Source organism: Pieris napi, chromosome 19 (genome assembly GCF_905475465.1).
Source record: "Pieris napi chromosome 19, ilPieNapi1.2, whole genome shotgun sequence".
NCBI classification, from domain to species: Eukaryota; Metazoa; Arthropoda; class Insecta; order Lepidoptera; family Pieridae; genus Pieris; species Pieris napi.
The window spans coordinates 2,522,790-2,535,909 of NC_062252.1; the positions used below are offsets into that span (position 1 = coordinate 2,522,790).

At 31.5% G+C, this 13,120-nt stretch overlaps 1 protein-coding gene across 8 annotated transcripts in view; it reads left to right on the plus strand.

Annotated features, from left to right (window-relative positions):
* Positions 1-13,120, plus strand: part of LOC125059403 (IQ motif and SEC7 domain-containing protein 1) — a 164,543-nt gene that overhangs the window by 94,316 nt on the left and 57,107 nt on the right. For 2 of the 8 annotated variants that reach the window (XM_047663811.1, XM_047663816.1), the window contains exon 1: positions 5,289-5,479. The exons of 5 other annotated variants lie outside the window; for them this stretch is intronic. The gene's annotated coding sequence lies outside the window, so the exon portion shown is untranslated. Of the gene's footprint in view, positions 1-5,288; positions 5,480-13,120 lie in introns of those variants that run through there. One more of the 8 variants, XM_047663812.1, reaches the window with a different exon arrangement.

The following is a 13,120-nucleotide window of genomic DNA, read 5'->3' on the forward strand; positions in this document are numbered from 1 at the left end:
TATATTATCTGGGTACACACACATGTATGAGAGTAGGTTGCAGAGCAGATATCATACCGTGAAAATATACCGTACACATCAGGTAGCCTAGAAGATTAGTAATAATAATATTATTAATTTATTCTTAAATATTATTTGAGTTGAGTTATCTTGAATTGTATATTAATTATTATAATTACTGTCGAAAAGCTTCGATTATTGTGTATAGACTTAAGTAAACAAACAGATTTGTTTTCCGGTTGGTAAGAATTCGTCGATAAATATGATGCTTGTCCCATACTGTATGATCAATTATTATTTGGGGAACATGACCGCGCACGCGCCGATGTCTCTTCCAAATCTTGCCAAGTTTTAGGTAAATAATTTATACAATGCGGCATACTTTCTCATTTGTTGTGGTAAGGAAAATGTGTTAAGGACAGAAATATGTGACTTACGTGATATTTTGATAACGGTGTGTATATTTTCCTTTGTAATTAAATACTATGCTGCTATATTGCACTTTATTTTATATTTATTTTTAATTGTTGTTACAAAATAAAAAGAAATCTCTGTGAAAATTACTATGAAACGGATTTTTTACTTTAATTTTTTAGTTTTATTGAATTAAAGAAAGACCTTAAAGCATAAATTTTCCGGAATTCGAATTTCCAATGTTATATAGCCACTAAGCTTCAGAGACGGTATGTAATACGCTTATTATATTTTGTATTAAATATCACGTATTGACCTAATTAAAATTAAGAAACAACATCAATATACAATGTATTGCACCAATTTTATGCAACATTCTGCATTCATTCCGACCACGTCCACGTTGCATCGAGCTTTCGATCTATCTCTTTCATATTCTATAAGCGAAAAGGAGATAGATTATTATCGAAAGTTGTGAAATGGTCACCTGGTTACGATAACTGTTGTTGACTTGTAAATACAATTTGATAATGTTACGTGTGATTTAAATTTTATTATTGGTGGTATTTGCTGGTATAGTTTATGGTATATAGGTGTTTTGTTTTTACTCATGGAAAATTTAAATAAAACTTGTTTAAAACAAAAAAATATCACATACGGTTACGACAGATAAGGAAGGTAAGTCATAAAAACAATGGTTTCTGTTGAGAGTGTGCTTTTTTTTCGTACAAAAAATAGGAATAGTTTTCGTACATTACCAATGTATGTATACATATAACCATGTATTACATACTGATACATGCGAACTTGTGACATGGCCGACTGCGATGGCGCCGGCCTATGCGTTTCCTACTAACCTACTTGTGGAAAGAAATCAACACATTTTAGTGTCTAGAATGAAAGTACTTTTGTACTAACTATAATTTAAATATAAAAATAAGTCTAATAATAATAATTCAATTTGGTGGCTCGGCGGAACAGGGGTTCGAGGTGCTTACATATCAATGGTGCTACAACCATTTAGGTCTGGACCTCAGATTTGATGTTACCTGATTTCTAAAAGGCAAGTAGTGATCAACCTTATATGACTGACCTTTGACTTTTAGGGTCTAAGGCAAGGTTTTCTGACGATACTTTTCTTCACCGTGTTAAATTGTCAACAAGTCCGTTGGCCTACATCCGGGGATCGATCCTACGACCTCAGGGACGAGTAGCACGTTAAAAAAATATTTCAATCATGTATAATACTCACGCCTTATACAAGATTTAAAATTCCGTAAATTATTAATAAAACCTTCACTAAAACAAAGGTTTTGCCTGTTTTATGTCATCTAAATTATTGACAAGCGCTAAGAACACAGTTTTTGTAACTTTTTCTTTTGTACTCAGTAAAAGTAAAAACCGAAATAATGTAAAACGGTAAAAGTATTCCTTAAAAGCCTTATTCTAATCTTATTTCAAACAACGAAACAATATAAGAACGTTTACAACAGCTTATTAAGTTATCGTTTCTTGTTTTCGAAGTTCAGCGCTCTGAATACTTGTAAAAAATATCTAAAAGGTATGAAATAATGCTTATTTCAGCTCATCTATTTATGGCTTTATTAATGACATTCTAACTAAGAGTATTTGGAAAATCAACCTTTAATATATATACTTTTTTTCCTGAGATTATTGAACTTATGTTTCAGTGGTCTATCTTTCGACATTATCGTATGAAGAAATGTCCCCTCCGTATAATTAATAGCCTGTAAAAAAGATTTATTCCTTCTCTTCGTGTTTCATTGATTAATATTCGGTGTAGAATTTAGTAATAGGAGTAAACTATTGCTTTATACAATTACATAATGTTTATTTAGTGAAACCACTCTCGGTTTGATATCTAGGATAAATATTAACTCCGATGCACTGCTATGCAAATATTCCCGAGTGGCTCGTACTAGAAAACGAGCGCAAAATATACATTAGAGTATTGTGTTTAATAAGATTAAACCGTTTTCGTGGCTCTGCTTTGTTTTTCCCTAAAACACTGATTTGCCTTTGAACCTTTCAAGAAACCAAAACACAATTAAGTACCAATCCTTTCGACATTGTAGTTTATTATAGATGGTTAAATATTATCTAATATTGGATGATTCTTCTACCCGTCTTGTGTATGAAATAAACTTAGATTGAATTTCTATTAAAATAATTGTTTGTGTTAAATGGTGTATCATGAACCTACAGTCACGGATTCTGTAATTGCGTTAATAAGTTCATGTAGATTATTTAATTATTTATATTTTTGTATTTGGTTTCAGGTAAATATGAACGAGACAATACAAAGGCAAATATTCACTACGGTATGTATGGACTGTAAAAATAATATACGTTAATGCGAATACAATTTACGATAAGCTTAACTAAGGATTCGTGTACTATATGGAATCGGGAGTATTTTATTGAATTCCCAAACTATTTAGTCAACTTAAATGTGAACATTAACTGAATAATAAAAAAGGAACCTCATATATTTAGCGGTTGTCGTTTCAATTTCTTACAAACATTCTTGGTTTAAATGCTTGCGTGAAAGCTTTAAACTGGAAAAAGGAAAAACATGTATTTTCTCGTTCAATTGAGAGCAATGAAGCGTTAAATTGTAGGTAATTACTTCCGTTGTTTAGAATTAAAGAATCCTTGATTTACAAGAGTTTAGTTGGAGTGTAAACATTTTTTTTATCGAATTGCTTACAACATTAAATAATCTATACAACAACTATTATTGTTACATGTAGGTAGTAAATGTACATTAAAATCTTTTGTTTCTTTTTCATTACGTATATAGTTAATAATATGCGTAAGTAAATGTTGATTTGATTTGATTCATAAACTGAAGTTTGTTTTATAGAAGTCTCTTAAATAAAATAACGTTTTAGTTAGTCCATTTATATATGGGATCTATAACATCACGATACTACGAAATACGTCGAAACGCATGACAAAGTCTGCCTCCAACAAAATTAAAAGTCAGTTTCCTAACATGCCAAAATGTAATGATCTTACACGACATTTACGACACACTTGTTGATGACATCAGGTTGGGCAAGTTGAAGGCCCAGTGTTTCCCCACGCTTATAATTCAATTCGCATATCGTTGACCAATACAGCCTGAAAGGGAGTTGCGGAGGCTGCGCCGGCGGACCGGTTACAACGACCTTGTGCATTCACTTGATCTATACTGCTATTGGGAATATCGTAAAGCATTTACGAAAGTGTAAATGAAATACAAAAGGTTAATAAAATGCTATATTTCAATTATGCTCGCTTTTATCTCTAAAATTTTATTTGTTATATATACGTATATTAAGAATGTTAAATTAAGTTAAATACTTTTGTGTAGGTTTTCCTTTAATACAAATACAATTACATTATATTATATCCGTAGAATAAATTCTCATATGATATTAAAAAAGGACGCTCACTCAATGCGAAAACTCGCGAGGGCGTTGCCTTTCTTTGAATTCAGTACTACTACGTATGCTTTTGTATTTATTGCATCAGATATGCTTAAAAGAATGAATAAATCTAAAACCTTTTAATGTTAAAATTACATTATAACGTTCATTAATTTATGAGATTCTTAAGATCCACTTAATAATTCATTAAATATTCATGAATTCCGATTTTCGCGGAGTAATGATTGATTAATGATTAAAACCAAAAGATAAAAAATTATTTGATAATGTGCTTAATGTCGATTAATGATAATTAATTATCATTATTATGAGTGATTATATAATAGATTATTATATTTATTTTTACTACTTTTATAATGTCGACTGGCTAAAGCGAAATAATTAAAAGTATTTTTTTTTGTATATACCTACTTAACTTACTCTAAACTTGGCTTTTTAAGTTTCTGAATTATAGACTATTTTTATTTACGAATATTGTATAGGTTTACTTATAGATACTAAAAGAAGAGTCCTAATCTTACAGAATTAATTCTTTATGGAATTATAAGTTGTTAGAAAATTAGGAAAAAGATGACATTGGCCATTGACCTTCATACTTGCCTTGATGTATTGTAGCAACAGGTGTTTTTGTATTTGTCAAGTGACGCAAAGCACGAACAGTTGGTTAGCGAGCAGTAAGGCTTCGCGGATTACAGGAAAGACCATATGGCGAAAAGTTGTTTCCGCTTTTCAAAATCTGGCGTTCTCCCTTTTGAATATAGAAAATATTGAACGGTTTAAAATAAGAACACAATTTGAAATTGCGAAGTATCAAGCCAAGTATTTATATAAAATATTTTATTATTAATTTGTTGGAGGCTCAATCAACATTAATTAAGATATTCCGGTACAAGAGAGCAAAGTACATATTACAAATGAATCTAAATCACTCAAGTACGAACAAATTGTTTGTCTTTTGAAGCACTTCCGTCATTGTTCTGATGATTGATTTTTCCTCCGACCTTGGAGATGTTTGTAACATAATTGTACATGTTCTATGATGTGTTTGATCGATATTTGGTCTGAAAACCCCTAAATATCGTTGAACTTATGCACTGAAAGGAAATATTATATAACTGTGGTTTTAAAAGAGAAATATCATGATAACTTAAATAATCTTAGCTGTCGACACATATCGCCATTTTACTTATAATATAAAATAAATTGGAGAAATTTAATGCTAATAACGAACAGATTGTCAGTTTATAGTGTGAATGCTGTTCTGAAATTTCAGTTTTCACCATCAATCAAGCGAAACGAAACTACCTGTCGAAGAAAGCACTTTCTATACTAAAGCAAAACAGCGCTGGATGATAACTTATTATCTTTCTGCGCGTGAGTTTCGCACTTTAGTAAGCGGCTTTTCGCTGTACGCGCATAAGTCAACAGTCGCTCACGGCCGTGCACGGAGGCCGCACGCGTTTACCTATTTGTCGCGTAAAAAAAACTAATACGTAATCAGTGATTAAGTGAAGTGAACAGTGGCTAAACGCTTTGTGACCAAGGTTAATAGTGCAAATGTAATTTGGTGTTTGGAACCTTCGGATATTGTGTTGTCACGCTTTTAATTGGTTTGAAAATTAATTGATTTTTAATTACATTGATAACGAAGTGTCGTTAGGTTCTAAATGTTTTCTCGGTTTAGGTTGTTCTAAGGGTTTGAATATTTGTGACTCACCGAAGGCTTTGTTGTGTAGGTAGCTTAGGTTCTTCATATATACTTTATAGTCTATACAATTTACGATAACCATTGGTTGTGAGTCCTTTAGAAACTTCTAGTCTTGTCGAGTTTCTTCTATAAATATAACTGTCTTATAAACCAAATCGATAATTACTAAATTATTATACTTACAACAATTCTGCACATTTGGCTGCAAAATTCTGATTTTGCGTCAGTTTTAACCTTAAGATAACTTATTTGATATCAGTATCAAGTGTAATTGTTTAAAATACATATAAACGTCTTATTACTACGGAATATATTTTTTGGGCTCAAGGCTTAAAAATTAAGCGGTTTTGTAGCTCCTAAATGAGTTCGACAAATGAAATAAATTAAAATCGAATTATAGTTGTAAGGCGGTGAGTTGTTCATACAAATATTGTTTAGCAGACACTAGTGTAGTACTTTGTCAAAAGGCCGATTTACATTATCTTAGTGTTTAGGAGAGTGCTCTAGTACAACTTGAAAGGCAAGTTCTTTAGCGTAGCGTTTACTAAAGCAAGTAGCGTTTACATGTTTCAAATAAAGTACTATCCTAAAGCACTCTCCTAAACACTAAAGGCCGATTTACATTATCTTAGTGTTTAGGAGAGTGCTTTAGGATAGTACTTTAGTTGAAACATGTAAACGCTACTTGCTTTAGTAAACGCTACGCTAAAGAACTTGCCTTTCAAGTTGTATTAAAGCACTCTCCTAAACACTAAGATAATGTAAATCGGCCTTAAGATAATGTAAATCGGCCTAAACTTAGGCAGAGCTACTGTATAGCTGATAAAAGCGAAAGTGACTGAGGTACCTACCTATATATATTTGTTGTTTAAGGTACTTTTATAACTTTCCTTTCCTTATAAATATTACATAATCAGTTAAATATACACTCGGGCATACTTAACTGAAACTTAAAATATGAGATAAGTGGGTCAATTAAAACTGGTCCATACATTTAATGTTATCTAATGAAGCTGAAATTTCCTCCTGGACAAGACATATGATCACTAAGCCAACTAGTACAGATATAAATGTTTGAAAACTAGGCCTTTATCATAGGCTGAGATTACCATTATTTTTATTTACTTTATCATTGACAGAGTTGTCTAAACCAAAGCAAATATGTCAATCTAATCCTATCTTCGTGATATGGGATTTTCCCACGCTTTATCATAAATTTTTCTATTCTCAGCAAATCGGAGAAAGTTAGCCACTTATGTAAAGACTAATTATGACTATCTCTAGAATGTTAATTGCAGCTTAAATTCGCATATAGGTATAATTATGATATAATCGTGAGTGAAAACTATGCCATGACACGTACGTTATATAAAAAAAACAAAGAAAATATGTAAAAAACTATATCCTTGTATGACTTGAGCTTAATATATCCCCTGCATGTGCAAATTTTACTAATAACTTTAGGTGGGTTGATTAATCTCTAAACAATTATCTTGATTAATATTTTCTTTCTTAATTTAAGTAAAATTAAGTATATTAATTATTAGACAGCTGATTTTCATCTCTCAAGGGCTCTTCCTTGCTGACGCAACATTTTTCTGAGAGATTTTTTGTTGATGAGGTGATGAGCAGTGTTGGCCTAGTGGTTTCAGCTTGCGACCCTTATCCCTGAGGTCGTAGGTTCGATACCCGGCTGTGCACGAATTCTTACTTTCTATGTGCGCATTTGACATTCGCTCGAACGGTGAAGGAAAACATCGTGAGGAAACCGACATGTCTTAGACCCAAAAAGTCGACGGCGTGATCAGGCACAGAAGGTTGATCACCCACTCGCCTATTAGATTAAAAAAAATGATCATGAAACAAATTCAGAAATCTGAGGCCCAGATCTAAAGAGATTGTAGTGCCACTGATATTATTATTATATTGAGGTGATGTAAAACCGATCGTTTGGTTTTAATTTTATTTCATAGTTATATTTGGTTCTATTTCAAGTCGTGTATTCTTCAAGAACTTTGATAATATATAAAATTATTTAGTTACTATGAATGAGCAATAAGTTCTATCTTATAAGTTCCGAAGGTTGTACCCACGCGGAAAATTCTTGAGTGGGAAGTTAAATGAAATATTTATTCCATGGAGACCATTTCGGCAAAGTTTAACCTTTATTTATTTATAATAGAAACAAAACAGTATTTAATTGATTCATAAATTTCCATAAAATTATATTCATTATATATTATACAAGAATAACAAAAAATATTCAAAAAGAGAATTTGTTTAAATTCCTTTCATTATTCTTGTATTCGTAGTACTTTTATTATGAGAAACCTCGGTCTTATAATCAAGGAAACTATTTTCTTTGAAATAGACACTGTTATGCTTCAGAGGTTTAACTTTTGAAGGCGCAAAAACAATGTTTTTCCTTACTTTATTCAAGTTTTTGTGACTTTTAATCTTTATGATTTGTAATTTATAACTTTGTATATTCAACGTTTTCTTGCGTACTGTATTATTTCTTCTGGAAGTTATTTAACATTTTGTTACTAATTAAAGTTGTTCACAAAAATGTATTTTTTATCTTTTTTCATTTGTTAATGAACTGTTGTACCTATATATAATGCTTATCTACTTACTTACTTATTAACTAGATATTAAGTGAAACTGTTTTACTTTCACAAATGTTTTTGTCAAGAACAAAACAACGACTTATAACCGAGTAATAAATAAAAACAAGTTGAGTTCGATTTTTAAATTTAATTTCTGAAGCTGACGTCATGTGAAGCAGTTTTTCAAATAAAACTCCGTCAGCTGTGACGCGGGTAAAGTACAGTACAGTACCTTACAAGATAAGTTACGCTTCGGTGGGTAGAGGCACATTATTACTTAAATAACACGTATGTTTTAAAAAATTTAGTTTCCATTAATAATAATAATAATTTATTTGCAAGAATATGGCGCCAAAATATTATGGTGGTACAATCTAAAGTTCGCATATACTGCCACTCATAACGGCGTACAAATTTGTCTCATACATACATTTTAATTATTTATGGTGATAAAATATTACATTATTAAAATATATTATTACGTTATCAGATTAATATTAAATATAATTTCACGCAAATAATCATTTATAGAATTATATATTTTTTCCAAAGGTAAGTACATTAAATCGATTTTTAAAAACTTTAGTAGGAAGATCTTTTGATGATTTGGTTAATTATTATAACCTTTCCAATGTATATAGAAATTAAAGATATAAATGAGGGCAAATGGCGGCCTTATCGCTTTCGAGCGATCTCTTCCAGGCAACAATAATACCTAATAATGGGACAAAGCGAAGGAATTAAAACATATGTGAACAGTTGAAAGGGACACTTATAAGAAAATAACACATGAAAAACAAAAAGAGCACATGAATGACGATAATTTCAGGTCAGTTAGTACAAAAGTAAGGGATACGATCTGGATAGGTGATGCTTGTACAGTAGAGGTTTAAAGGAAGATAGAGAAGGAGCTAAGCGGATATGGACGAGAAGAGAATTCCATAACCTCACTGCAACTTTAAGGATTCTGTCTTAAAGGCTTTATGTTTATTACAATACGAAACAATTGTTCCGAGATTTTCTTAATAATTTCAATTGAGATAAATAAGATAAAAATGCGAATATCTGAATGGCGTTACCTAATTTACTTTAAATACGACGTGGAAATGACAGATGAAGAAAATGGGTCCTTATTGTTCTTCATATATTAAGAGAAATACAATTGTCTCGTCTGCATGACATTACTCATTTATCAAAAAGGCATTACGTATAGTAAAGTGACGGATCCTAATAAAGGATCTGTTATAATCGTTTGTATATTATGCAGACCACGTTTGTATGATAAATGATCAGGCTTGAACACTAATAACTATCCACTACTATGATTTACTCGCTTCTCGATTGGGAGTTTTTCGATATAGTTTTCGAAGTGTAATAAAATAACTTCAGGTTAAATGATTTACAAGGTCATTAGAGGTCGTTACTTACACAGATTAGAGGTATGCTAAAGAAATCTTCCGATTTGAAATGATAACCTATTGGGTTTTGATATTCTTTCATTATCGGACGTCAAGGCAGAATACAAAATTTCATCCGTATCACCTCGACGTCCGTCGTTCCATAACTGAGTGTTTTTTAAGGCAATTTCTGCCGCGCTCCACCACTATGTGGAACCAGCTGCCCACTAGCGTTACTACATATATCTAACTTTAGTTTATATATTGACATAGATTATTAAGCAATGATTGATTATGATGTAGGTTTTCTGTTTGACAGTTGACTGATTCTTTTGTGGATATTGCGGCTTATTTGCTAAAAAATTGATAATACAGTATTTTAAATACTGTATTTGTGGGTTGCAAATAATTAGTAGAGTAGAAACATACATTTTGTTCATTTTAAACCACGAACGTACAAAACACCACCAATTTGTGTTTTCAAATTACCTATTTCTATCACAACACAAGTCTATTACAACATGCTCTTTTGATTTACAACTGACGTTAATTATTATATATTAGTTAAACTATAGAAACAATAGATGGTGTTAATAGTAATAATTTGTTATGAAAATATAACACTGTCTGTCATTTTCGTCATATAATATATAAAATTAAATTTACTTAAACTTAATTAAACTCTTAATTTTAACTTAATTTTAATTAAACTCCTCCGAAGCTTGACCGATTCTCATGAAATTTTGTGTGCATATTAGGTATAACTGAGAATCGGACAACATCTATTTTTCATCAAATGTTAAGGGTGGTCCACCCCTAATTTGTTTTTAATTTTTAAATAAATTTTTATATTTTTACTTTTTACGATACAGCATTAAAAAATACATACAACCCCTAATTTTCACCCCTCTATGATCAACCCCTATTTTTTTAATTATAAATTATATACAAAATGACGTTTGCCCGGTCAGCTAGTATTCTATGAAAATTACAATAGAGCTCTAACGAATGAGTTCGCATAGTAGTATCCACAATAGAAGCCATGTTCCTTAGATATGATTTATGTCACGAAAGCAACGTCATTATGCCGACCACTTTCATTTTCTCCACTCGATAGCTTTGTTTACCAGACGTTAACGGTATAGTTACTATGGCATTGAGTTATTATATTACTGTATTAAATCGTATATTCTAGAACCTAAAACTAATTCATTCATACTCACACTCACTCTGCGAACCCAAATGTGTCTTGGCCTATAAAACTGGAAACCGTCAGCGCTGTCCTGGGCTCAGGCTTTTAGCTGCAGCAGAACCTTCTCCACCCCGCCGATCCAGTAGTACCTGGGCAAGCCTACTGGTCTCCAACTAATACTTAATATGCTTCCTTTATTGCCCGATCTTGGCCCATGCACTTAAGGTACCCCAGCCAGCAACCTGGGACTTTTCGCTTATGGGCTGGGCTACCTTCTTTAATTCTTCTATTTAGACTCTCTTTAGACTTTCTTTGGACTCTCCATGACCCATCCTCCCTCCTTATCGGATCCAAGATTATACGCAATAATTCATTCTGATAATACACTATCTTAACTAAAGCACTTGACACTGCACTCTTTACACAGTGTCAATGCAGTTTGACAGATTGGCAAATTAGTATTTTTGTTAAAACAGTGTTGTATAGTGATTTTAAGTTCTTAATTTGGTAGGTAAAAATAATGAGTAAAAGTGATGACTAGGTAATGAACATATTATTGCGATATATTAGGAAAAGCGGAATTTAATATTCATTTTTTCGAAATAACTGACATCAAAATGGCTCTTAGATAAAAAAATCTTTATACAATTTTTTTTACTAAATGAAACAATTTGTTTACAACATAGTATCCAGATCCTGCTGGCTAGGGTTGCCGCTGATTTTTAACCTATTAAAGTCACCCATGTTAAGTTCTGAGCGATTAACTCGCATATACAGTTTTTATTAATAGAACTTTCCTTCATCGCTAAACATTCCTTAACTCCTCCTCTGAAAGCTTTATTTGTGTATCATTATAAGAATACAAAGCTTTATACATTTGAGGATGTTCCCAGATTCATGGAATTGTTAATATTATTTTTTCTTGAATATAGTTGGATTTATATAATCCTAAAACGGTTTCGGATATTTCATTTTCGCTTCGGTAACCTTTATTCTGCTTTAGAAAGTTGTGTATTATATTGAAAATATTTACAAATGTTTTTTTAACCAAAGGATTTTTTATAGACTCCATTCATGATTACGCAATATTTTTTCAATAATTATGAGCGTTTCTGATGCGCTCTATGACTCTTGTCATCAGGAGCATGTACACAATTCATATCTATTAATACCATCGCAATGGCTTTAAAGTCTAATTCAGTATTGAGTAATGCAATTGATAAGGATCAAATCATTTTCTGCAAAACTCTAAAGGCGGACGATAGTAATACGCATACTAAGATATAGTCTTAGTATGCGTATATAATACGTTATGTTTTAGGGCGTATTTCCGTACTTAATATAAATAAGTGGTGCTACAACCTTTTTTAGGTCTGGGCCTCAGATTTCTGTATCTATTTCATTTGTCAATCTAATAGGCAAGTAGGTGATCAGCCTCCTGTACCTGACACACGTCGTCGACTTTTTGGGTCTAAGGCAAGCCGGTTTCCTCGCGATGTTTTCCTTCACCGTTCGAGCGAATGTTAAAAGAAAGTCCGTAGTACTTACTGAGTACTTATTTTTACTAATGCACTCAGTGTTTGTTTGTCTGTTAAACTGCGCAACTGCTAAATCGCTATGTGTGTTGAAAGATATGCTACACACTTACGGTGTTATAGGTCAATGAACTTCGCTTCCTGGATACGTAAAAATAAATGCCTCAAATGTTTTGCCGAGGTATATATAGATAAATATGAATATTTAAATAAAACAGGTTTGATGCACACATAATATGAGAAATGAGTACACGTCCTAAGTTATTGCCTAGTGATATCTTCCAGACTTTGTTTGTAGGTAATTTTTATTGTAGCTAAATCACGATTCTTGCTGCCCTCATTTAAGAGTTTGGAGGCTGTTAAAAATAAATGTATAATATACATTTATTTTTATTATTTTCTCAAATAAGTATCGAGTATTTTTTTTCACTTTTTATCACCATTTATAAAATTTCACAGAAAGAGAGTGATACCAAATTAATGATTTGTAGTTATTATTTTTTTAAATACACAAATACAAGTTAATTGTGTTAGTAACAGTATTGTCTTTAAAATCATATTATTAGGGTTTGTTTAGTTAAGAGTTAGATTTAGTATTTTTCATAAAAGTATATCTAATAGCACCATTTTACCCAAACTCTTCTGTCTTTTTTTATCGCAGCTTAAATATAATTAGACAGAAAGAGACGAAAAGTATATTTTGTCCTTATCACCGTCGTGTCTCATTTGTTTATTAGGAGTCAGAAAACATTTAATTATTTGAATTGTAGTTCAAAAAAAAGACCCTTTGATAGACAATATTACATTTAT